This window comes from Rhinolophus hipposideros (assembly GCF_964194185.1).
Source record: "Rhinolophus hipposideros genome assembly, chromosome: 13".
In the NCBI taxonomy this organism is placed as follows: domain Eukaryota; kingdom Metazoa; phylum Chordata; class Mammalia; order Chiroptera; family Rhinolophidae; genus Rhinolophus; species Rhinolophus hipposideros.
The window spans coordinates 73,731,012-73,756,247 of record NC_138059.1 but is presented as its reverse complement, the minus strand read 5'-3'; the positions used below and the strand labels follow the sequence as shown (position 1 = coordinate 73,756,247).

Below are 25,236 nucleotides of genomic sequence, written 5' to 3'. Positions count from 1 at the left end.
CTCCCCTCTGGTTTCTCACATTCCCTCTGTCCTCCCCTGCACCTCAGGACACCTAGTAGTTTCGCATGATGAAAGTCACCGTCTGGTCAGAGATGCCCGGAGAGGTCTGAGGCTGCCAGGCCTCTGCCAGTGCCGTCCCCTGGGGCCAGTTTTCCTACCCAGTCTTCCCTTCATTGTCTGGGAGGAGGAAGCCTTCTCAGGGACTGGAGTTTGCTTTATTGATAAGCAAATTCTCATTTCAGTTATTCAATATTTCAACACCCCCCCACACACACACACATTGAACATTCTCTCCCTCCACGTGTAAATTGTAAAACTGAGGTGCTTAGAATATTTTCCAAGTGATGTCTCAAAAAATCATTTACTGGCCGCGTCTTGAAAGCACCGCCAGGAGGCTGTACACGGCTTTCTAGTGCCTCGGAAAGTGTGCTGGGGTGGTGTCTGCAGAATGGTTTCTTGGGGCAGATACACAGATGCCTCAAGTAACTTGGCAGATTCCAGAATCTTCTGCTCTTCAGCCCCATGCAGGGAGACCATGCTGAGACCCAGGAAGAGACTGGCTGCAGCTGCTAAGCCAGACAGGAAGGGGCGAGCAGGAAAATGTACCAAGACTCAGAACTCAGGTGAGGCATCAACTGAAGTGGAGAACTCCAGCCCTCAGAAGACTTCAACCTCTAACAATGGCGGGAAGAATCTAAGCAATCACTGGCTGGTGAAGTCGGAGCCAGAAAGCCACCTCGAGAAAGGTGTGGAAGTGAAGTTCAGCACCGAGGAACTGAAAGCACAGCCCACGCAGACAGCATGCTGCGATGGTGTTTGCCTCTACCAGGCCCGGAATTTCCAGAGACGTGAAGCTGGAGGAAGATGCCTTCTTCTATCATAGCAGCTGCAGAGAGCCAGGCATCGCAGGGCTCGTGAAGATTGTGAAGGAGGCCACCCAGACCACTCACAGTTGGAAAAAAGCCATCCGTAGTATGATCCATCCAGCAAAGAGGACAACTGTGGGGACAGAGGCCCAGAGAGCAGTTTCCACGCTCTCGGCCTCACATAGAAAGGTGCTGGCTCAGGTAGTAAATGGCCGTCCACTGTGATTGGATGGCCATCAGCTGTGGCTAGTTGGCCGTCAGCTGTAACCAGTGATCCATTGGCCACTAATATAACTGCTGTGGCTACGCTAGCAGAAAAGAATGGGGGCTAGCAAGAAGATGGTGGCTGAGCCTGCAAGCGGAGCAGTGAGGGTTGCGGACAGTGTGACTCCTGCTTCCTGTGTCTCCAACCCAGCCTCCAGCGAGAATATAGTGGTGTGACTCCCCTACCTATGGCTCCATGGGTGTTCCTTTTTGGCCTAGCTATATCCTGCATTTTTATGTGGGGAGCAGGAGCAGAGACCCCGCACGACAACAACCCTAAATGGTCCATGGTGGATGTACAGTTTGTTTGGATGATGAAGCGTGTCATTCCCCTGGCTGAGCTCAAAACCCATCACCACGCTCACAAAGCCACAGGGAGCCCTTTAAAAGCAATGGTGTTCTTCACTCACCAGAGTCTCTTAGTTCAGCCCCTGACCCAAGAGGAGTTTGAATTTGTTTTGAGCCTGGAGGAAAAGGAATCAAGTTAATGGAGAGCCTCGCTGGAATCGGCAAGACGTTGCTTCAAAGAAGTGAAGCTTCTATTAAGACAGAAGGAGGCTTGCTTGCTATAACCATCTGGGGTTGTGTACATGGGGGGGGGGGGCGGATGTTGAGTACTTTTCTCAATAAAACACTGATATCAAAAAAGAAAAAAATCACTTACTGGTTAACCATTCTGTCATCTGTAAGGAATTCATGGTTGAGGTCTTGGAGCAAAATCACACCATCAGCCTCTTCGTAACAACCGGTGGAAAAGATACAGCCTGTGCAGTCTTTTATAGAAACAGGCTTTAAATAATTAAAATAAACCTCTATCGTCTTTTCTTTCTAGAAGAGGTGATGAGTCTGCTTATCTGTACAGATCTGCCCCAAACCAAATAAACAAATATAAAGATCAGTCAAACTTCACCAGCATGTGAGGTGCCTCTGTGGATTTCAGCCCCTACCCCCGCCCGGAAAACTAGAGGACTCCACGCCTGAAGCACAGCCTGTCTGTCTCTCCTCTTTCGCCCAGAACTGGTCTAATCTCTCCCTGCCTGCGTCTCCTCTAATTCTCAGCCCCGAGGTCAGGCAGGGCTGTGGTGCAGAAATTAATTCAGAGTCCTGAGAAAAGCCGATACCTGACGGTCTTAATGCATTTTTAATATATTTTGAGGTATCTCTTCGCTTCTGTTTATTTTTCCTTCTGATAAAGCTCTTCTGGGAAGAGAGCAAAGCAAACCATCAAGAAATCGATGGGGAAGTGCCCAAAAGCCGCAGAGCACAAAGCTTGAGGTGAGGGGCTGATGGGGGGTTGTGAAGTCACCCCTGGAAGGGGGGAAGGGGCCATAGCTGGGCTTTGGTCCAAGGACCTGTTAGGGATCTATGCTCCAGGTGTGGGGGTGGGGAAGCACTGCAGTTAGACCTGAGAGTGGGGGGTGGGGAGGAGTGGGGGTGTCAGCCCATGTAGCTGGCACCAGCTGCGATCCTGGTCATCTAGGAGTCATCCAATCCTTTTTTTTCTTTTTTTCTTTTTGCCGTTTTTACTGAGATCCGTAGGATTGCTAGTTGGGTAGTCTCAGAGCAAAGAGATAATTTTTCACCCACTCAGGCATGTGAAGTTACCGGTATGCTGACTGTTTATACTGGGCATACATTTCGCGGGTAAAGCCATCTCCTCTTTGTGTCATCTGTCGGAGGGGACAGCCTCTTGGCTCAGCAGCCGGCTGAGGGGATTGTCCTCCATAGAGCTGACAACCAGCCGGCCCTCTGGAGTCACATCACACACCCCATACCCACCGCCGGTCCCTCGAAGCCATTCTGAAGCCATCACAATGCTGTCCTGGTACCGAGGGCGACGGGCCCTTATGGAGAATTCTAAAAAATGAGTAAAGAAAACACAAATAAAACCATTTGGGAGTCAAAGCAACACAGAAGGAATTAATATTGAAAAAAAAAAAAAGAAGAAGAAAAAGTGTAGTTTCATACTGTTCATGAGCGTTATCCTGCAGACTTTGAGTTAAACTGTAGTGGGCTTCACAGCTAAACTGTAGGTTTATGGAAAAGAGTTTCCAGCTCTATTTGATGCTAACTGGTGGCCACAGTGCTACATACATGAAGCTCTTAGTTCGTAGAGCTTTCGTAATTCTGCTACGGATAACGAGCTCACCAAACTTGCTGGCGCGTCTGATTCCCACCACTTTTTCTCACCCTGGGTCACTGGACTTCCCCTAGTGAATATGGCAACATAATGATTCTCCCAGGAGGTTCACTGGTATTGGACTCGGGAAACCAGAAAAACATCTTAGGATCCAGAGGACGAAGTGGTGAGATTTCAGGCCTGGTGACAAATGTGGGGAAGCTATTTTGAGACCCGGGGCCATCCCAATGGGAATCACGTAGGCATGGGATCAGTACACGGGCCGCTCCCAACGCGATAGGTTTTTAAATACAGAGGTGTCCCCCAAAATGTATACACATTTTAAGAAAGGAAAAGACTGTATTAAAATTACGCTGATGGGAACTACTTTGTAATGGCAGAAGTCACACGTGACTTGGATTCATCTCTTGTTTCCGGTAGATATTGAGTATTACAGTTTTAATACAGTTTTTTTCCTTTCTCAAAACATTTTTTTGGCACCCTCTGTATATTGTGCAAGAAGCCAAACCAGATTGTCCAGACGCTCTTTAGGGAGAGAGGCCTGGACTGGCAGCCAGGAAGTGGTGTAAATCTGAAAAGGAGACCCGAATCTAGATATCTCTGCAAACTAAGAAAAGAGACCACTTTCAGGACTGGAAACTCGACCAGTTTGCTTAGGAGTCGGCCTCTTGCCCATCCAGACCCCACAAGGAGCCACTTTGTTGCCAGAATGATTGTGGGTTTGTCAACAACCTGCTTGGGGGCCCTACTTTTCCACATTTTAAAATGTGGGTGTTGGGAAGATTGACCTGTAAGTCCCTTTTCAGATCCCACTTAGCGAGTGTTAAGATTTATTTTTCTAACTTATGTAGTAGGAAACAGTATCTTTTCATAAACGTTGATGCTAATTTTTTACAGCTTCCTACATTTCGATAAAACCATACAAGAGTGCTTATTCAAAGTTACAGAATCGGAACACCAAATACCAGTTTCCATAGAATCTGATTTTAACGTACCATAGCGAATGGCGGCCTCTCACAAACCCTTCGTTTCTGTGTCCCATTTCGTCACGGCCGTGCAGGAGGCACTGACACAGGAAGCCTGTTTTCTAGAAGCACAGTCCTTCAGGCACAGGGGGCATGGGCAGGCTTTCTCTGTGAGTGTTACCAACATTATCATCTCAGTAATCTTCACGGTGGTGGGACTGTCACAGAGCCCTGGGCTGGCTACCTGGGTCCATTGCTACCAGCTCCAGGGGACTCTAGGTCACGTGGCTCCCTGGTGCCCACGCTTCTGCTCTGCCTCATGCCAGGCTGCTTAGTCCAAAGGAGTGACAGTGGGACAGTCCTGCAGAGCTGGTTTCGGCGGGACGGTCTGCTCGTGGCGTTTATGAACTCATTCATTCCTTTAGTCATGCCTGCACCAAAAGTTCATTTAGCATCTGGTGTTTTCCCCGGCATGTGCTAGGCTACAGGGACGGAGGGGACACTGCAGCCATGGGTGCTTTGCAGTCAGCACCTGCTCTGGCTGGTCAGCGCCTCTCCCACACTGTTGGTCCCACGTCTGCAGTATCCCTGGTATGAAGCTGAGGAAGTAAAATACAGTTTCTGCTCTCAGGAAGCTTACGGTTTACTAGAAGGGACAGACCCATAAGCAAATGACAGCAGCATAAGAAGCGCATTTCTTCTGCTGATGGTTTGGTTTTTAGTTCAGTCTGTTTCAGGCTTTTGGACTTTTTTCCCTTTTCACTGTAACAATGACAGCCATCCAGAAACAAAGTAAAAATGCCCTGTGTTAACTATTAAGACACAGCTGCAGCTGTCCGATCTCTCCCTGGGCTAAGCCTCACGCTCTGATGGCTTCCTGGAAATGACTTATTTTCCCAGGGCTGCACCATTCATGCAGGCAGAACTAATTGTGTCATGAGAGACCAAGGCAGAAAGGAACAAAATGAGCAGCTATTTACGAGAGTAGCTTTCTACATTATAGCTTTCTACCTTCCAATAAAACCAATTATTTACAAGGGTAGATTTTCCTGCAACTCTAAAAACACGCCTGCTGAGAACCTACTAAGTGCCAGGCTGTACTGGGGTTTGTGGGGGTCTTTCGCAAAGACCGACGGGGTGTCTTTGAGACACTGCACAGGATTCAATGTGGCTCAGGGCAGAGCAGTGGGTATAGAAATCTCTGATCCCAGAGAAGTTTACTAACCCGCCCACACGCACTGACTCTAAACCATCTTTAATCACTTAGCAATTAATGTATTGCATACATTTACATTCCTATCTAAAGTATTCAAACAGCACTGAAGTTCACCTGCTAGAAAAATTCTCTTTACTTCCCCTAATCCTACTCCCCAACCATTTTTTTTTTTTTTTTTTACTATTTTATAATGAAAAATTTCCAGCAAAGCAAATGTCATGAGAACAGCATGAGAACCATGAGAACGCCTATGGTCACCACTCAGTAACCTTTGGTCACGTCCTCAATTTCTGGCATGACAAGGTGTCCCAGAGCCATCTCGTGCATTTCTTATTGCAGACCTGAAATCAGGCATTTCTCCAAGGCACGCCCCTTCCTTTTACTGGAATAGAGCCTGAGAAATATCTATTGACTTCCTTTTCCATAGATGAGGCTGCAGCTCTCTTACGTCATTCCCTGTCCATTAGTAGCCTGTATCATAATCGTCAGTTAAATCAATATTCACTGATGACATTATTCTGATCATGTAACATGATCCACATAATGTGTTGTGACTAGATTTCTATTTTCTGACTTCCTCCTGAGCTAATTATTGCTTTTTTGTTTGTTTTTTTAATTTGCTTAGTTTTCCATGTACCTTATGGGGTATAACTTGTTCTTGTCGAGTCCGCCAGCGGTTTCTTAATGGACTTTCCCTCTCAAATACATCAGCAAACCTATGGGATTACTTCTGGACTTTTCTCTCTGTCATTCTGGCTCAGACTATACTGAGAAGCTATTGTGAGGGAAATTTGGATGTTGCTCTCCGTTAGACGTCCTTGGTTTCCTCCTGGATCCCATGTCTTCCTCTTTCTTCATTGATCCCCTTACTTCAGGGGAGAACCTCTTCCAGAAATTCCTGGGGAAACCCCAGAACTGGAGTTTCACATACCTTGGTGAAGTTTCAAAGAGCTTCGATGCCCAGAAAGGTATTTTTTCTACCATTTCTCTTGACTGGTAGCTCGGCTGGATATGGCATGCACGACTGACAATCCTTTTCACACAGAATTTGGTGAGGTTGCCCCTTTGTCCTGCTGCCTAGGAGTCCACTCTGGTCTTTACTAGGTGACCCTTTATTTCTCTCTGACAGCGGGAGGGTCTTCTCTTTATTCCCTGGGCTGTAAACTCACCCGGAAGCTGCCCTCCAAGGGAAGCGTGTGGTTATCACCACTTAACAATGGCCACTGGTTTATATCTAACAGATAATAGATTATGCGCTGTGACATTGTTGGTTTTTTTCTTTTAAACCTCTCCTATGCCTCTGAAGACATCTGGGTACACCATTTACGCAAAGAATCACTCTGTGTCATACTATACTTCTTCCAGATCCAGCAGAATGGCAGCTTGGTTTTCAAAATTTCCACAAAATTTAGTTAAATAAGCTATTCTCTATCGATAAAATAAAGATCTCTTTTAATGGTCACTGCCCTGTGTCCTTGCTGATCATCGGGTTTCTCAGTGTCCTTGTTGAACAGGTCGGTCCCAATCCTCAGGTAATTTCTTACCTGAGCAAAGATAGCTCCTTATGCTTCATTTTTTTTCCCTCTGTTTAGATGACTAACTTCATGAGACTTGGCATTTTTTAAACAAAACATTTATTTCCTACAAAACACCAAATCTAATGGATAATTTTCTTTGCCCATTTCGCACATTCTAAAGACCTTTTCTTCTTTCCCCGTGTTTATTTAAACTTCTTTATTTTTTAAAAATTTATTGGGGGACATTGGGGAACCGTGTGTTTTTCCAGGACCCATCAGCTCCAAGTCAAGTTATTGTTTTCAATCTAGTTGTGGAGGGTGCAGCTCACTGGCCCGTGTGGGAATCGAACCAGTGACCTTGGTGTTATGAGCACTGCGGTCTAGCCAATGGAGCCACCCGGCTGCCCCAGTTTATTTAAACTTCTGAGTCCCCAATTTTCTAGACAAGCCAGTGCTCTCTAGCTAGCAACCCCAGCATTGGTCAGCATTACGGAATATCGCTCACCAGAAGGAAGGAGGGTTTAGACAGCTGGAGTTTTCAGTGTGTGTGTGTGTGTGTGTGTGTGTGTGTCTGTGTGTTGGTCATGGGTGTACAGCTGGACATCCCTACTCATCTCTTGGTCACCTGTATGGTACCCAGAGGTGTGTCCTTGCTTCTGAGTAGATCGACATGGCCTCTGGCTCTTGCTTCTGTGTCCTGTGAGGAGGCCCCAGAGAAATCTGAATTTGAATCTAAGCTTTGCCAAGGAGAGCTGTGGGCCCTTGTTTACTTGTCTATAGAACAGAGATAATATTTTCTTCCTTATCGTAAGGATTAATCGTGAGGATTAATCGAGGTCGTGCATTTAAAGTGTCTAGCAAGGGAAACGCTAATACCCCTAGCAGTTGGACAAAGAAATTGTGTTTTTTTCTAGGTTATTTTTCTGGGTAGAGAGCAATATTGAAAAAAGACCTACTCCTTTTAGTGGCATTTTCAGAATAGGGCAGGAAGCGATCTGAGCTGCCAAAGATGGCAAACACTTCCAGAAAGAGAAAAGGAGAATTTTCAGGTGGGGAAAGCTGTCTCCTGATCATGCCAAATCTGTCTTTTTCACTGGCTGTTCCTTTGGCTGGCATGATATTTCTATGACTAGCTCCTCTTGTTTAGATCCTAGGTTGAATTTGGATTTCTCCAAAAGAGTTAGTTCCTGACCACTCAACTCAAAGCAGCCCTTATCACAATGGTTTGTGTATTTCACATGTCAGTTCATCTGTACCCCCCCCACCTCCACGTCCACGAGGACATAAGCTTCTTGAGAGCTGGGTCACTGAGTCCCAATGGGTCATGCACACATGTATTTGGCACAGAGCAGGTATTCAAAATTGTTTGTTAAATGAATGTTTAAATGGGCACACCGTGTTTTAATACTACAGAAAGTACAGAATGCCAGTCACTGACTTTTTACTCACTGCTCTCTATTTATGCACAACACGTGCAGATGGTGGTGAAACTCAATAAACATTCCTCGAATAAATCAAAGGGCAAGGAGCCAATTTAGTCAGTTGTGGATAATACGACCATCGACGCTGAGAATGTGTTTTAGAAGTAGTTTATCAACGGCCAGTCCCAGGCTGAGGTGACATAGTGAACGAAGGGTGCCAAGGAGTTTCACTGGCCAGCAGTCAGCACTCGCTTGCTGCCCATCGCTGCCCAGGTCCCTTCTTCCGGGACACCTGTCGTGGGCCTCAGTTCTTTTAGCAGCACCTGCATTCTGGCCCTCTAACTTTCCATCAATCAAAACGTGTCTACCAGATGTCTCACTCCCAAACGTACATGCTTTCAACATGCTAGTTCAACATGTAGTGCTTTCAACAGCGATGGAGAGTTCCTCGTCTCTGACCTCGTCTCTGACTTCTCATGCAACCAGAACAATAAGATCAATTAGAATGTATTGTAATGTCACTTTCCTCTGGCCGTCATCCAGGAATGACAATGGACTGGCTCAAAAAGGACTCATAATCATTAACAATACTGAACATTTATTGAATAGTCAGTGTGCCTTGAGCATGTTTGTAAGTACTTAACGTGTGATTTCTTACTTACCTCCTTTTTATAAGGAAGTTTTACAGAAGGCCAGAGAGTTGAAGTAATTTTGCCCAAGGTCAGTAGAGAGCAGAGCCAGAAATTTCATCCCAGCGACTTTGACCCCATCATCTGAGCACTTGACCCCTGAACTACTCTTGTCCTGGCCTGAGTGTGAGGGAGCGGTGGTTACTAGCTGACCTAAAACACGATGGGAATTGTCTGCAATGAGTTTCAGCACCAACAACCCAGAAACAGTCCTTTCCCCTTGCTGTGGACAATCCACTTGGGAAGTGCAGCTCAAAAGGTGATCAAAGATCGTTCTGATTTGTTCAATTCTTTATAACAAATGGCGTATCTGACATAACTTCAAAGGTGAAGTATTGTACTTGGTCAATTGCTCATGTTTTCTTTTTCTCCGTGGAGTTTTCCATCAGTCAGCACTAGATGGCGCATGAGTAATGCGAACCGTCCACGTCTCTTTTTGGGGGACATTTGCCCAAAACAAGAGGAAGAAAAATGCAGCAGAGAGAGAGAAACGTGGGATTTAGACGCAGTAGGACATAGTAACGTCTTACACGGTGGTTTTCGAACTGTGGGAGCCTGGGTTTCCAGTTCCTTCCTTTTTCCTTTCAGAATGCATATTAATAGAAAGTTAATCTGAGTTAAAGGAAATTTGAGTAACAGCCAAAAGCTGCCTGAGACTTTGCTTTCTCGGAAAACTGTTCATAATTGCAGCCAGGGTTGGCATTTGTAAAAAGATACTAAGGAACAAATTCCAATAAAGCAAACAACTGCTTCCTCTAATTGTAACACGTGTTTCCTGGAACCTACTAAAAGCTGGAAATCGTTATTTCATCCTAATTTTCTTCAATTAGTCTGTAATAAAAATGGCCGTGAAATATCCAGTTACCATTTTCTAGCAAGCATCTGATCAACCAATATTATGGTATTCTAACATCAGGATGGTTCAGTGACTAGGACCAGAAACATTCTTGGAAATCCCATGAGAAGAAATTTGAATACCAAAGGGAAGTCACTTGTTCTTTTTGAACTTCCGTTTCTTCTTCTACAAAATGGAAACATGGATCCCAGGCAGCTCTGTGACATCTAAGGAAAGAGAACAGACACTCACAAATGCACGTGTGTGCGCACACACTCTGCTGCTTGGTTCTAGATAGAGTGACGTTCTTTTTCCACATTTAAGGGCACACGATAACATCATATTTGCTATAATGTTAATTATAAGCTCTGTTATGCAAATGTGCTGGTGGTCAGAACCAGGAATTGTGCCAGGGCATACCAGCATGCATTCTGTTCTCACAGGCCACGCAGGTCCTGCTCGCGAGGCAGATGATGGTGATAAGGTGTTAGGTACTAATGTACACTTCTAAGTTGATTCATTAATTTTTACCATATAAGGAACTCTTTTCTTTATTTTTTCCATCTTAGGTAAATATTATTTGATCACCTTTTAGCTGTGAAACCCAGTTGTCATCTTAATTTTGGACTAGGTCCACGTTTTGGGATCAAAAACAAAATTGGAAATGACCCCATAACATATATGTGGATGAAGTAATAAGAGTCCTGTGATCGTGATGGTCACCTTCACGTGTAGATGAAATGTGCTGCTCTAACACCTCTCCCTTTGGTGGAGTTCAGACTTGCGACTTCTTCCCGTGGGCTGTGTTCTCAGTCCTGTACTAGAAGGGGCACCAACACCAAATGCCGTTTTCTGGGGATAGCGAAGTGTAGGATCCTCTCTGAAGACACACCATTCTTTTTCCGGTAACCTGCAAAACCAGTTTTGGCCTTATCTTCATTGCGTTCACTCTGCTGAATTTTACAGGCAATTGTTGTATTCCTTATTTTATTGTAACACTGGCCGTTTATCCCTAGGGTTATTGGGCCACTGCCAAAGCGTACCATCACACAGTGGGTATCTAGGGCGGCTGTCTAAGCAATATAGACACAAAGAGGGATATGACATGTAGAGGGTCGGTAGAAAGGGACAGGAGATCAAAGAGCCATCTATGTTGCTTCTCTCTGAAGACTTCTGATGTTTGTGGTCACCCCATTTTGCATTCAGGATCTGTAAAGCTCTGGTGGACTGCCACCCCCCCCCCCAACACACCTAATTAATCATCACTCTCACCTCCGTCCATCCATGTCCCCATCCATGAGTCAGGACGTGCCCCAGCCCCACTTGTGCTGGATGACTTGTTCAGCGCAAAGCAGAAAGGGTTCCATACAGGTTTATAGGCTACATTAATGGAGGCATCAGGGTTATTCGTTTACTAGAAAAGACTTTTACTCCTAGAAAGGAATTGATCCTTTATTGAAAATATAAGGAGCGCTTGATTGTCGTGGACAGCCCCTGCGACTGAGCACTAATGAGATGAGATGGCTCACTCTCTTGCTCTCGTGCTTACCTGGAAGACGTGCACGTTGGAACCTTTGAACCCTGAAGGACATTAGTGAGGTGAGGCTTATAAAGAACATGCTTTGCACAATTGAAGCGGATGAGGGGCTTCTATTAGTGTCTCTAACTTGATCTCAAAAACTGTTGCATCCTGCACAACACAAGCCGTGGGAAGGCGAGGGAGGCGGCGAGGGTTAAACTCTCATAAAGAGACAGAGACTCAAATATAGTTAAATTACAGAGGACCAAGGGACTCACAGCCTCAAGGGACTGGAGCCCCGAATTGGTCACCCTGGGTATTTATTGATTTTTCACAATAGAGGTCACATGATTAGGGGCAGGGTCTGCGAAACTCTTACACCACACAATAATCATTCATTCCAAATCCCATAATCATCCCAAAGCAACCGATGCATGCCATCCCCCAAATGACCAAGGTGTGGTGCATACAATCCCTGGGGGAACAAGTCTCACAAGATAAGATTATCCCATGAGCCAAGCAGGAGGGACAAGATGCTATTGTTCTAATGGGTCCATTGCACCTGAGGGTAAAGGACAATAGTTGAGGCATGCGTCAGCAGCTTCTCAGAAGGGGAGGGGCACAGCTACCTCCTAACTTTACATTAGCTCCTGGGTCCTAGGGGGGTCCCGTGTGGCTTAGGTTGTTTCTCCCGTGAGAAATCTTACCGGTCTTTGACTGCAGACCCTGCTTACAAGGACCAAACATGGAGACTTAGAGTAGCATAAACTCAGCCCCAATGAGGGACAATCCCACAGGGTCACCTTTCCCTAAGGAAAGATTGGAGGGGACAGACTGCTAGGCTGCTGTGTGACTACAAAAAACATCACTGATTTTTGATAAAGCTTTGATCCTCCAAGTTTAAAAAACAAACAAAAAAAAAAACCAAAAGAAAAAAATGAGTGAAGTGTACCAGTGAAAGGCATAGAAACCAAATGACTATCCCAGAGGGACCACAACGCTTCCACTCATTTTAACTCCACTGATGTGATTTTAAAAACAGGAAATTATTTCGTTGGTGACCATTGCTTTGAATATATTAATTGCATAGTTTTTTTAGTCTTTAAATCTCTTTTCTCATCTGTTTTTGACAATGAATATAAATATTCCTTGTGGGTTTTTTTTTTTCGAATTGGAATAATGACACCTTAAATTGGTCATTTTTTAGTAATTATTTTTATTTTTCCATTATAGTTGACATGCAATATTATATTAGCTTCAAGTGTACAACATAATGGTTATAATTATATAATTTATGCAGTGATCCCCTCATTAGTCTGGTCCCCACCTGGCACCACATATAGTTACTGCAACATTATTGACTATATTCCCCATGCTGTACTTTACATCCCCATGACTGTTCTGTAACTACCAATTTGTACCTGAATCCCTTCCCCTTTTTCATCCACTCCCACCCCCCCTTTCACCTGGCAACCATCAGTTAGTTCTCTGTACCTATGAGTAAATAGATTGTATTTCGAGTTATAACATATTGTCTTGCTAAATATCATAAATTTCCTCAGCACTGTAATCTCTGGAGATAATCGGTAGCGTTGTCATTATAAAAAAAACATGTAAGACCGTTGCGACATATGACAGCACTGTACAAATCACATAAAACAGATTTTTGTTTTCCTTTCAGAAATTCCTTCTCTAACAGGTTTGCCATGTAAGACCAGGGGGCATTCTCACTGGTTGCTCAGAGTCGTCGACAAGAAGAAATTACGCTTCCATGGGTACAATGCTTGGTAATAATATATATATTCCTAATATACTTTAGGTTACCTTTGTTTGGTCATTTATTTAGGTTTACAGAGCACGGTGTAAATAAATTTATGACTTAATTTAATCCTCAAAAGACATTGCATCCTCTTTTACACAGGAGGAAACTGGATCGCGGAGAGTGAGGGGAGTTTGAATAAGACCCACAGATGGTAGGCAGCGAAGCCAGAGCAGCCGGTTCTGTCCACACCTCGTGTGTGGCACACTGGGGTTCGCAGACTACATACAGGACGTGGTTCTGCCTGTGAGGAACTTACAGTTTACTTGGGAAAGTGATTGATGCCATGAAAACAACTTGTACGAGTGGTAGACGGAGACAGCCCTGGGGCCAGAGCCTTTGCAGCTCCTTAAAACCCTGTTTCTCTGAACTGAATACAGTTACACGTGAAGTATAAAACAGAACATCTTTTGAGTGACAAAAAGCGCTGGCTGTCACAGACATCTGTTGTCAAAGGATCTCAGAGGCAATTTGAGTCAGTCTGTAAGCCTGGACTGACTTGTGGGCAAACGCGCTCCATCCACGCAACCAGGTGTCATGCCTGCAGCCACGCAGCACACAATGTAACCACGCAGAGGGCCCGGCCAGGCTGTGTGCTCGAGAAAGGCACCTACTCCCCGGAAGGACCCGGAGCAGAAAGCATGGCAGGGACCTTGGTTACGTCCTGTGCCAAACCACTCACTGGTGGTTAATATTCAGCTGTGTTGTTACCCTGGAGCACAAACGCGGGACAAGATTTGCAATCTGTTAATATTTCCTTAAAATCTTGTTAAGGGAGAGCTAAATCTGTCAGTACTAATGGGAGAGGAATAAGTTAGGTGCTGTAGTTAGCAGACCAAATGTGTAGCTTTGCAAAGGTTATCTGTAAGGTCTTCTTCATTAACGTAATTGTCTGTTTAGGATAATCATAGCCAAGGGGGAAACTGGGAACCACAAAAGTGCTATTGTGTAGTCAAGCAGAAATGAATGTACTCCATCACGTAATTAATTAGAATAATGTTGGGGTAGTTGAGATCTTTTGAGGGAACAGAGACAATTTAAAAGTAATTGGCTCAATTTTTTTTTAAAGTAATCTTTAGTATCTTGCCCTTTATGGAGCTCATGTACATGAAGCACATGCCCGGAGTCTGGCGTTTAGTAGGTGTTTAAAACCTGCTTGCTCTCATGAGGTTCGCGTTTGTGATAATCGGAGGATGTGAATCTTCTCTCCCTGGCCTGCTGTGGTCTCTCTGTTCCCAGCGCCCATGCTTTAGTGTGGCTTCTTTCTCAGCGTGTGCCAGGGACTTGACCTGACTTGTCCCACTCCTCAGACTTGCAGCTTTTGGGGGACAAGGACCATGTGTTACTCATCTTTCTCTCCCTAGTGGCTATCACATCATCGGGCAGACCATCGGTACTAAATAAGCATTTGCTACAGCAATGCCTCCATTCCAGTTTTCCTCCATTAATTATTTCACAGAGACCATCTGATCAATCAGAGTCAACATGGCATCAGACAGAACACCGTCATCTCGTAGCTGTTATGGCGACAGCTTTCCGTCTCTCTTTGGCGTCCATGCCTCTCCTCCCTCCTCATCCGTTCAGTCCTCATGATGCCATCAGCTGATCTTTATAAAACACAAGCCGGTTACATCCCTCTCTTGCTCAGAAATTTTGGTGCTTTCCCATGTCTTCTGGGGTAAACACACAAACTCTTTTTCATGAAATGCAAGACCTTTCCATGCCAGACGCTTACTTCCCTCTCTTATTTTACACCCCAGCTACACTCAGCTCATGCTGCACCTCATCTCTTAACTTTTCCAGCTGCCTAGAATGTGCCGCTCTCCCACCACACACACACACCCTCTCTTACTAACTAACCTTGGCTCCTTTTCTCCGCTCCACCCCTTCCAGGCTTACACATATCATTAGTATATCCGATTTCTTGTTGGATTAAAATTGTGGGTTTTCCTGTCTCTTTTCTCTCAAGATTATCGGCTCCTAGAATAAGGTACTACTTGGCATGTTCTAGTAAGTAAGATGTGTGTCATGAGGGAGATCCTACTTGCTCCGCCATTTGTCACGCAGGGTGGCCTGCAGGGTCTCTGCTCCCGCTCCCCACATAAGAACGCAGGACATGGTGAGGCCAAAAAGGAGCACCCACGGAGCCATAGGTAGGGGAGTCACGCCACTATAGTGTCACTGGCGGCTGGGTTGGAGACAGGAAGCAGGAGCCACACGATCCACAACCCTCATTCTGCCGCTTGCTAGCTCAGCCACCATCTTCTTGCTAGCCCCCAGTTGCTGCTAGCGTAGCCACGGCAGTTATATTAGTGGCCAAAGGCTCCCTGGTTCAGCTGACGGCCAACTAGCCACAGCTGATGGCCATCCAATCACAGTTGAGCCAGCACATTTCTATGTGAGGCTGAGAGCCTGGAACCTGCACTCTGGGGCTCTGTCCCCACAACGTGTGTGTTGAGTGAATGAATGCATGAATGAGTAAATGATTTTGACAGATGGGATTATAAAATTGTCTCCATAAAGTCAGAAATTCAAAAAGAAAGAAATAGAGAAACCCCGTAATCTGGAGATTTGTTGAAACAACTCATACTCCCAAGGCAGCGATGGAAGGATGAAAAGTATCAAGTGCTCCATCCTCGTTTCCCATAGGCACACATGCCAGATGTCCTGATAACTCCCCCACTTACTCCCTCCTCCCCCGACCCCCGCTTTCTGTTTTAAGAAAGAAAGAGACAGAACACAATCCACAGACATTTTCCATGACTTTAAAGAATATCACGAAAGCTGCTATACACTGGTCAGAGGAGGGAAGTAAACAGTGATTTAATACAAACTGTCACTTGCTTTCAGAGAAAAGAAACACTGTGCAGGTCTTCGCTGAAACACTGCAACCTGGCGGGATCCACGTCGGCTCCTGGGGACCAGATGGAAAGCCATCTTTGCTTTCCAGACGATGCCTAAGGCAGGCTGCATATATAGTAGGCGTGTGTTAAATGCACGAGGACAGGACTACGCTGACCTCTTAGCTTAGAGGCACTGGACAGGTAACTCAGAGCCTTGGGTGTTGTCCCAGTTGCACCATCATGGTATCTAAGTGACAGAGTGGTGCCGGGAGCCTTTGCACTGAGACAATGTTAAGTGGTCAATAAAAACGGAAAGGTAATGCCTGCCAATGCCATAAGCAGGCGAAGGGAACATGAATGCAAGACAAGTATGTCTACTCTGTGCCGAAGGTAGTTTGAAAGTGAGGCTTCTGTGTGCACGTAAATGGCGTGCACCTGCGTCCCCGTCTGCTGCTTTGTGAGTCTCCTGAACTGTGGCCTAAAAAACGGAACTGCGGACAGAGGGTGTGGACGCTTCATCTTGTGTCGTGGTCACAGGAGGAACGTGAGAACACTGCACGTACGTTATAGGACACCACGTGCAACTGGAATCGGGGCTCCAGCCCCTGCTTTATTTTTCCTGCTCTGCTATTTTAAAAATAGTTTGGTTCTGCTGAGGCCTCGTTGGGAACGTAATGGAAACCACATGTTCCTGAATTGCAGACGAATACGGAGCAGCGTTCAGACGCGGGCTTCTGTCAGCTGAGAAATGAGTTACAATTCAGAATTATTCATTTCTTTGTCGCCTCATGTAAACATTTGCCCCCCACCCCCAGCTATTCAAGATGACTGAGACCACACTACGCCCTTAGATCAGCGTTAGTGGTGGACGACCATTAATATACTCTTGATCTTGACTTTAAGAACTGATGTCTGTCATCTAGCAGATTCCAGGATGGTTGTGGACACGAGCACTCCTCCATGTACCCAGCAGAAGGCATACATGATGCCTCCCACATAAATGACACACTTAGATCCGTCTTGGGCCCCTGTTTGCTTCCAATGTTAGCATGATGTGAACTTCCGACTTTTCCAACCATGCTTCCAAGATGGCATTAAAATCTGTGTGTGTGTGTTTTAAAGGAAAATATCTCAAGTGGGTACAAAATTGTGTAAGAAGAGATGCCTCTCATTTTGAATTCTACTTGCTGAATTTTGGGGTCTTCTGCGTTGCATCTCTAGAAAGACATCTTGGAGAGGACCACAGGAAGGATATTTCACCTCAAATCAGGGAAATAAGTTGGTCCTTAGTTGTGGGATGAATGCCTTGAGCTGATAATGCTGCCTCCAGAACGTCTGAGCCCTTGCAGCAAACCCAGCTAGGAAAGCGTGTCTGGCGCTCAGACAAGGCCTCTGCATGCAGTTAGCAGAACCAGCACAACTTCCTCATTCTCCTGTAAACAGACAACCTCGGGGGCTTTCTGCAGTCATTCTGCCTCTGGCAGTGGCTGTGTGAAATCCCACTGTGCTGTTTGAATTTATACAGCTCTTCTTCGCACAGATGGTTTGTGGGATCTTTTTTCCTAAACCCAATGTGGTCAGTCGTTTCCTCAAAAAGAAAGTGAGACTATCAACAGCACTAATTTCTTCCTTTCATCTCATCTAAACCCAATTGTATGTAGGCACACACACACACACAATTTTTTTCCTCCAGACCTGCCTACAGTGACAGTGTGAAGGCAGACCGGAAAGCAATTTGTTCTTTTGTCACAAGGTATTTAGACAAATGCAGCTGACCCTTAACTGGCTCTTCGGTCGTTATCAAGTAACCTGAGCACCAGTGACTCCCTCTCTGTGTTACACCATTTGGGTAAGGCTGCCACGTGGCAACTGTCTTCAAGTGGACTGAAGGATTCTAGTCCATCACATACCACCACCGATTTCAAAACCAGAAATCATTTGCCAGAGTCCACTTTCCTCACATACCACCATCTTCATATATCCAGGAAAAGGAACCGGCTTTTGGTAACTGTGACCTAACCCTTAAATGCACAAGTAGTCGGCCAGCGTAAAAACAGTGGAAGAATGACAAATTTCATCTTTGGCTACCCGATGTTGGGTACTGACATAGGACGGCAGTGAGTGAATGGAGTTTGCCGAAGAGTTCAGTGACCGATGGTAGGGTGAGTCATGGGAAGTGATAGAAGGGATGTTACTGTCTAATGTCAGAAGCTTCAGTCACACACACATTTGGGATGTTAGGATGTTTGCACATTTCCAGGGAGAATAAGCAAAATTAGAACCCTCGAGTCAAAGATGCATCTAAAGTCCGATGATTCACTTTCTCTTTCATTTAAGTAAAAGCTCCAACACAAATATGTGGCCTCAGTACATCTAAATATGATCTCCAGGTCTAAGAAAAGATGCTGTTGATTCAGCCATTTAGAATAACCGTTGAAGTCTAGGCTCTGGAATCAGACTGCTGAGTGCAGCATAGAGACTGTCCCTTAGCAGTAGCCTGCCCTTGCTCAAGTGACTTCATTTTTGTTCACCTCAGTTTCATCATCTGTAAAATGGAACACTACCACGTTTCCCTGAAAATAAGACCTAGCTGGACCATCAGCTTTAATGCATCTTTTGGAGCAAAAATTAATATAAGACCCAGTTTATATTATTATATTATATTATATTATATTATATTATATTATATTATATTATATTATATTATATTATATTATATTATATTACATTATATTATTTCACCAAGCATTATTATATTATATTATATTAGACCCAGTCTTATGTTGTATTATATAAGACTGGGTCTTATATTATAGTAAAATAAGACCGGGTCTTATTTTAATTTTTGTTCCGAAAGACCCATTAGAACTGGTGGTCCAGCTAGGTCTTATTTTCGGGGAAACACAGTAATAGTATGTGTCTCCTGGGAAGATACTGCTTAGAAGAGTGGATTCATTCAGATAGTATGTGCACAGTACGTACCGAAGTGCCTGGGCCCTCGTGACTACTCAATGAACACTAAGACTTATGATGATGAAGAAGGTGATGAGGAGTGTCATTTAGAAAACTAACGTTCTTAGGATCCTAGTACCTATAATCCTAGAACATTCCAAATATTCTGTGTAATGAAATGCACAGGTTTAATTCTGATATTTTATTACTTTAAAACAACGGAATGGACTATGTGGGCTGGTTTTATCTTTTAAATCAGACTATTGTTATCAGGCAGTGCTATTTTGTTGCTTTTAACATCTAGTTGAAGAGTTATATATTGTAATATTGTGATAAGTGCTTGGCAGACGAAAGGTGATAGCCAGGTTGATGGAGGCTTAGATATGATGCTCACCTCTGTCTGCACGCAGGGAGGGGGTGGGCTCAACAAAGAAACAATGGCTTCTGCCAGCTCCTGCATCCAGGAGAAATCTTCTCCTCCAGCCCTTGCTCTGAGGCCAGATAATTCAGTTCCTCCCTATATGTCCCTGGAGCCTTTCGAGCTGCTGCCCCAGCACTGGAGCTCAGAGCAAGTGAATTCATCAGCAACTAAGTCTGTGCGCGGGCCCTTTATGAGGAATGCTTGGGACTCCAGCTGCCCTCTGTCTCACTCAGTCACAATCTTTGCTGGTTTTTACAGCCAGAAATCATGGGGACTTCTCTCCCCAGCACTGAAACCGTGGGCTGGAGCGCCTCACTCCTAAGGGGGGACCTCCACAAGTAAGGTATCCCTCCTGATTTTGAATGGTCACACGTAAGTGTGGGATCAGCCCATTCTGTGTCTCTGCTCCTCCTACTGGTCTTGAAGTGGCTTCTTCTATATGTCCTCAGAGGTAGGACTTTGGTTCAGCTGGACTTCAAGTGATTCTCAATACTGGTTATTCTGTAGTTTAGTTGTAATTTTGATGTGGAGCTGAGAGGAGGCGAGCACAGTGTTTACCTACTCCCCATGTTGAGTGGAAATACATATACATGTTTAAATTTATAGAAAATGGTCTGAGAAGATACAAGCCAAACTGCCAAAGTGGTTTTTCTGTAGCAGATGATGAAAAGGGAGAGGAACTGATGAAAGCTGAGGAGAATTGGGCTTTCTCTACATATTTACAGTCAGAATGTTTTCATGCCCAGCTTGTGAATGAAACATACATTTTTAAAAGGTTAAAAACTGTGTAATGAGCTAACAGTAGGAGGTTCGTTTCAATCTGACGGAGGAGCTATTGGGTAGCAGCTGGCAGAGGAGGTGAGGTGAAAAAGTGCATCAGAGACGTGGAGGCAGGTGGTCTTGACCTCTCTGAAGTTACTCCCGTGTCAGCACCTCTGTTAGAAAATAACAGCTCAGATCTTGTCGTTCCTTTATATTTAATAAAGTCCTTTGCCTGTCCCATCTCGTTTAATTAAAAAGTCGATGTGCTCCTCAGACAGGAAGAGCAAGTGAATAAGTCGGCTGCAGGGAACTGAGGGAGAAGCATTCTGTTGGAGACAGCAGAGGAGAAAACTTGTTGAAAGTGCAAGAATCAAGCAAGGATGGTGTCTAAGATGGCAGCCTGCTGGGTGGCAGCATGGTGCCAGGGATGGCGCTGTGTTTATTTTCTGGATGTGTGCTTAGAGCTGTAGGTGTGGTGACTAAACCTAACCTGGGTTTCTGGCCCGAGAGATGATGCCTCTTACAAATAGAATGGAAAAGTGCAGGGAACGGTAGCAATAATATGTCTGTGCTGGTTCATTTAGACCATCTCAGCCCGAAATGTCAGCACAATGTTAAATATTTGGCTTCTGTTTTTATAGCAACTGGTGGGGGAGCAGGGCTGAACTTTTATCCACCCTAATTTAGCAGGAATGTCTGTGGTCCAGGTGATAGGAGTGGGCCCTCATGGGATCTGAGTGCACACAGCTTCTTTCTCTCTTAAACGGAGCTGTCTCCCTCCCTGAAACCAGGCCTTGGGTTCCAAGTACAAAGCTGATGGGGAAGGGGACACTGGCGTGTATAGGGGAATCAAGAAAGGGATGGGCTGTTCAGGGGCATCAGAACACTTTTGGGGAAACGGTTTATTGTGTAACAATGATACTTGTGTGTGTTCATCAGTGAAAACTTCGGAAACACAATTCTTTTCACAGAAATCCCTGATTGAATAGGTCCCGAGTCTTTACTCAGGACCTCACAAATCTGTGGGCTTCATGTGCTGTGCTAATCTGACATAGCTAGTTATGTTTTCGGTCAGAAACTGTTTTCTTTTGGTTTTTTTTGGTTTTTTGCTGAGCGCATGTAGTAAAAGGACTTTTCTTTTCCACACCCATCAACCAGTGATAAGGGTGGCTGAGGCATCAGCTAACGAGCCAGAGATGCTGGGTCCCCTGCTGGAGCTGGGGTTCCAGTTCTGCTGCTGGGGATACCAAGGGCTGAAGGTCCGTGGTGTCAGTCAAGCTGGCCATCGTCTGGCAGACTCTTAACGTGGTCGTGTGTGTCTACACCCAGACTTGCTGTGTGTCCCCAGCACGTGCTACTTTCCTTTCCTTTCCCTTTCCTGATGAATGAGGCTGGAGTATCCAGCCGCCGGCCGGCCCCCTGGCCCTGCCCCGCAGGTGAGCCCCCATTTGGGCATCCTCTGCGGCCGAGGCGGCGGAGTGCACAGCGAAGCCCTTCTCGGTGGCTCGCCAGGACTTTCCCACCCTGCCTGAACCACTGCCCACTCGGTTACCCTGGTGACAGCCCACGCACTCCGTCTCCTCACCCTCCTGGATGCTCGTCAATAAAGCGAAGTGCATTATTACCCAGAGAAGTGCGTTTCTGCTTCCCTCTGGCAAGGAACAAATTATGCTCACATGGAGCTCGCCACCCACTCTCGCCCAGCCCCACTTTGCACTCCCTGTCTCTCTGCTGCTGAACTTCCCGCTTTCCACGGGTGGCGCGGGGACCCGAGGCGGGATGGCAGCACCAGGCCTGGTCTGGGGGGCCGGAGCCGGGCGTCTGGCCTCCCTCCCTCGGCCCGTGCTTCGCTCCCGGACAGCCTCCCAGCCTGCGTGTCCCAGGGCCACGTCCCTGGTAAAAGGTGATTGATGGACCCGTGTCACGCCTCACTAGTAAGTCCCACGGCTTCTGGCCAACAGCTGTTTGTGAAGCTAAGGATGAAAACAAACTGTTTCTGAATTTCACCAACATCAACCATTCCAGGACTCGGAAAGCGAATGCCACCAGGTGAAGCGGACCAGATAGGAGACCATAGGACTGGGGAGGACGGGCGGGCAGATCTCCACCCCGTGTCACCTAAAGGGGGTCCGAGTCCGTTATTAAAGCGGCCACGAGGAATTGTAAAAAGGACCCGAGTCTGCCTGTGAGGCCATGCGTTTGCAAAACATCGGAGTGTGTATGCGAAATGCACCCCACACTAGGCTGTAGTGGTACATGCTCAGCGTGTAAGTGTCTGTGTGGCGCACGCCATCCCTCGGCCATTGTCAGCCGTGGGTGCTGACGATGTCGCCCAGTGCCCGCAGCTCCGTGGGAAGACGCGCCCCGGCCCCAGGAATTCCTGCTCTGGCCCCCCCACAACCCCCCCAGGCGAGCAAACTGCTTGCACTGGGTCATTCCCGGTGGGGCTGGGGGGGGGGCCGGGCCCTCCCTCCGCGTGGTGGTCTGCCGCGTGGGGAGCAGAGGGATTGCCGTGGGGTTCTCACGGAAGGAAGCTGTGGCCGGTTGGGGGCATTTAACGGGATCGTGAATGCTCAGAAATGCGGCTGGAACGCCAGGAAGACTTTGCCCTGTCGGTTCTCAGAAGGATTCAGGGTGCTCAGTCGTCAGGGCGGAGAACCAGGCTCAGACTTTAGGGGCATAACTCAGGGCGGGGGGTGCCGTCGCTCCAGCCCTCTCTTTTGGTTTCTAGACGGAAATGCCTGAGACCAGGATAATGCAATCTTTGCAGGAACAACACCTGCTGGGCCCCCAGGGAGCACTGTGCATTCTGGACCACTCTGGCTTTGTCCTGAAAGAAACAGGCCAAATAACCAAGAGCCGTTGTTTAAAATGGGTGGGGGTGGGGGTGGGGGTGGGGTGAAAGAAAAATATTTTTAGGAAACAAATATCTAACCTAAATTTTCCTGGTTTCCATGTTATTCTCTCCCATTCATTCAAGGCACTTGACTGTCAATTAGAGGACGTTTGCATTCAGAGAGAGAGGGCCTGCCAAGCTCAGCCAGCATCCCGTCCTCTCTATTTTGGGACGGACTGGCTGTGCAGCAGTACACAGTTTGTCCTGCTTTGGACTGCTCTGGTCTGATTCTGTGACGGCCCAGTAACCCAGGCTTCTCGCCCCACTGGGCTTTCATTTTATTCGGGGCAGACCAGGCTTCTCTGACCGAACCAGAGGGAAGGATGCCTGCTGTCTTTGCCGCAAAAGACTTCTTAGACACTAAAGGTTAAACAAAAACAGTAGGATAATCTCCTTGTGTCTTTTGTGAAAAAGGAAGAAAACACTAACACATATACAGCAGTTTTAGTATATGTACTGCCGAAGTGAGCACACACATATACAGCAGTTTTAAAATGGCCTTTGCTGTGGCCGGTTTGGGGCATTTAATGGGATCATGAAAGCTCATTTATCCCACAACCTGAACGGTTCAGATGATCTATGTCTTTGCTGATACTCCTGACCTTAAACTAGCAGCTATACTTACTGAATCCTACCACGTGTCAGCACAGAATTTATGTTACTTAATTATGTCTACAAACAACTCAGTGAGGCAGATATCATTACTAACACACACACACACACACACACACACACACACACACACACACGTCTCATTTGTTTGTACCGAATACATACAGAGGGTGCCAAAACAATGTATACACATTTTAAGAAAGGAAAACTATTAAAATTGTCATACTCGATATATACTGGTAACAAAAGATGAATATAAGTCACGTTTGACTTCTGCAATTACAAGAGGTGCTCAAGGTGGTTACCATCAGCATAATTTTAATACAGTTTTTTCCTTTCTTAAAATGTGCATACAGTTTTTTGGCACCCTCTATATATATACTCAACTGTAATTCTGTTGCCGTGGAGGAAGAGAGAATGGGTTTCCATCTCTGCTACCTTTTGTTTCCAGTAACAATTTCTGTTTTGTGTTCTAATTCTGATGACTAGAACCTCATTTTGATATCTGTGCTCAACACCTTTTTTTGGGGGGAGGGGCGGGGATAAAAGCCACTGTCCTCCTCTGACTAGTCCTGGGCCCAAGTGGCCTTCCTGTCACCACTTCTTGAGGCTTCATGTCCAGAGCCTGGACTCTGCTGTCGGTGGAGGATATGCTCCCCAGGGCTGCCTTTCTGCCTGGTCTGTTTCTCACATGTCCTCTGGGCTGCTTGGACACCGAATAGCGTACATTGAACTTTCTGGATGTCATCTGTAGTTGTGAACCTGTGACCTGCTTGCCACTATGTCCACCTGCCAGTTTGGCTCTCCTCTCCTCCCTGGACTGTCCCTCCACGGCCCACACAGACATATCCTGAGCCTTGGACAGCTGCATGTCCTGTAATGGAAACCTAACAAATGCAGTGGCTTTTACAAATTTGTGGGGCGGGGTGGGCGGAGGTCATGAATCCATTTTGAGCAGCTTCTGAGAACCACAAGCCCTGTCTGCAGAGAAACATGTGTGCAAATACACATTAAATTAGCATCTAATTTCAAGTAGTAAAAGGATATTGAACTGAGGACCCAGACCTGGCCCATCAGGGGTGCCACAAAGGCCATCACCACAGTAGGCACCAACTGCCATCTCACCTGCGCAGGAAAGGGACCAAAGGCTTGAGTCTGTCTGTGATGCAGGGCCGCTAGCTCTGGGTGGCAGTTACTCAGTAGTGCAGAACTCCTTTCATGTGTGATCTCTTTATATACGTATGTATAAAAGTCTTTTCAGAAATCATCATCTGCAAAGTGGTTTCATGAATAGCCTGCAATGAAGAGATTACTGAACGACAAAAAGGAGTCTGTTCTGTCAGCAGGCGACGATTGCCACCTTCTGCTTAATGACCTCAGCGTTGAAAAGAAGCGTGGGCAAAGGGAAGAACACACAGTCTGAGCTTTTAAACATGTACGAGGAATCATGAGTTCATACACATGCAGAGGAGAGAATCTGAACAATTGTGAGCGGAGAC

At 46.0% G+C, this 25,236-nt stretch overlaps 1 pseudogene across 1 annotated transcript; it reads left to right on the top strand.

The window, feature by feature from the left end:
- The first annotated feature begins 503 nt into the window (after nt 1-503).
- Nucleotides 504-1,618, top strand: LOC308506810 (thymocyte nuclear protein 1-like; annotated as a pseudogene). Its single transcript has 2 exons — nt 504-1,001; nt 1,386-1,618. The product of its transcript is annotated as a thymocyte nuclear protein 1-like (transcript).
- The last annotated feature ends 23,618 nt before the right edge of the window (nt 1,619-25,236 follow it).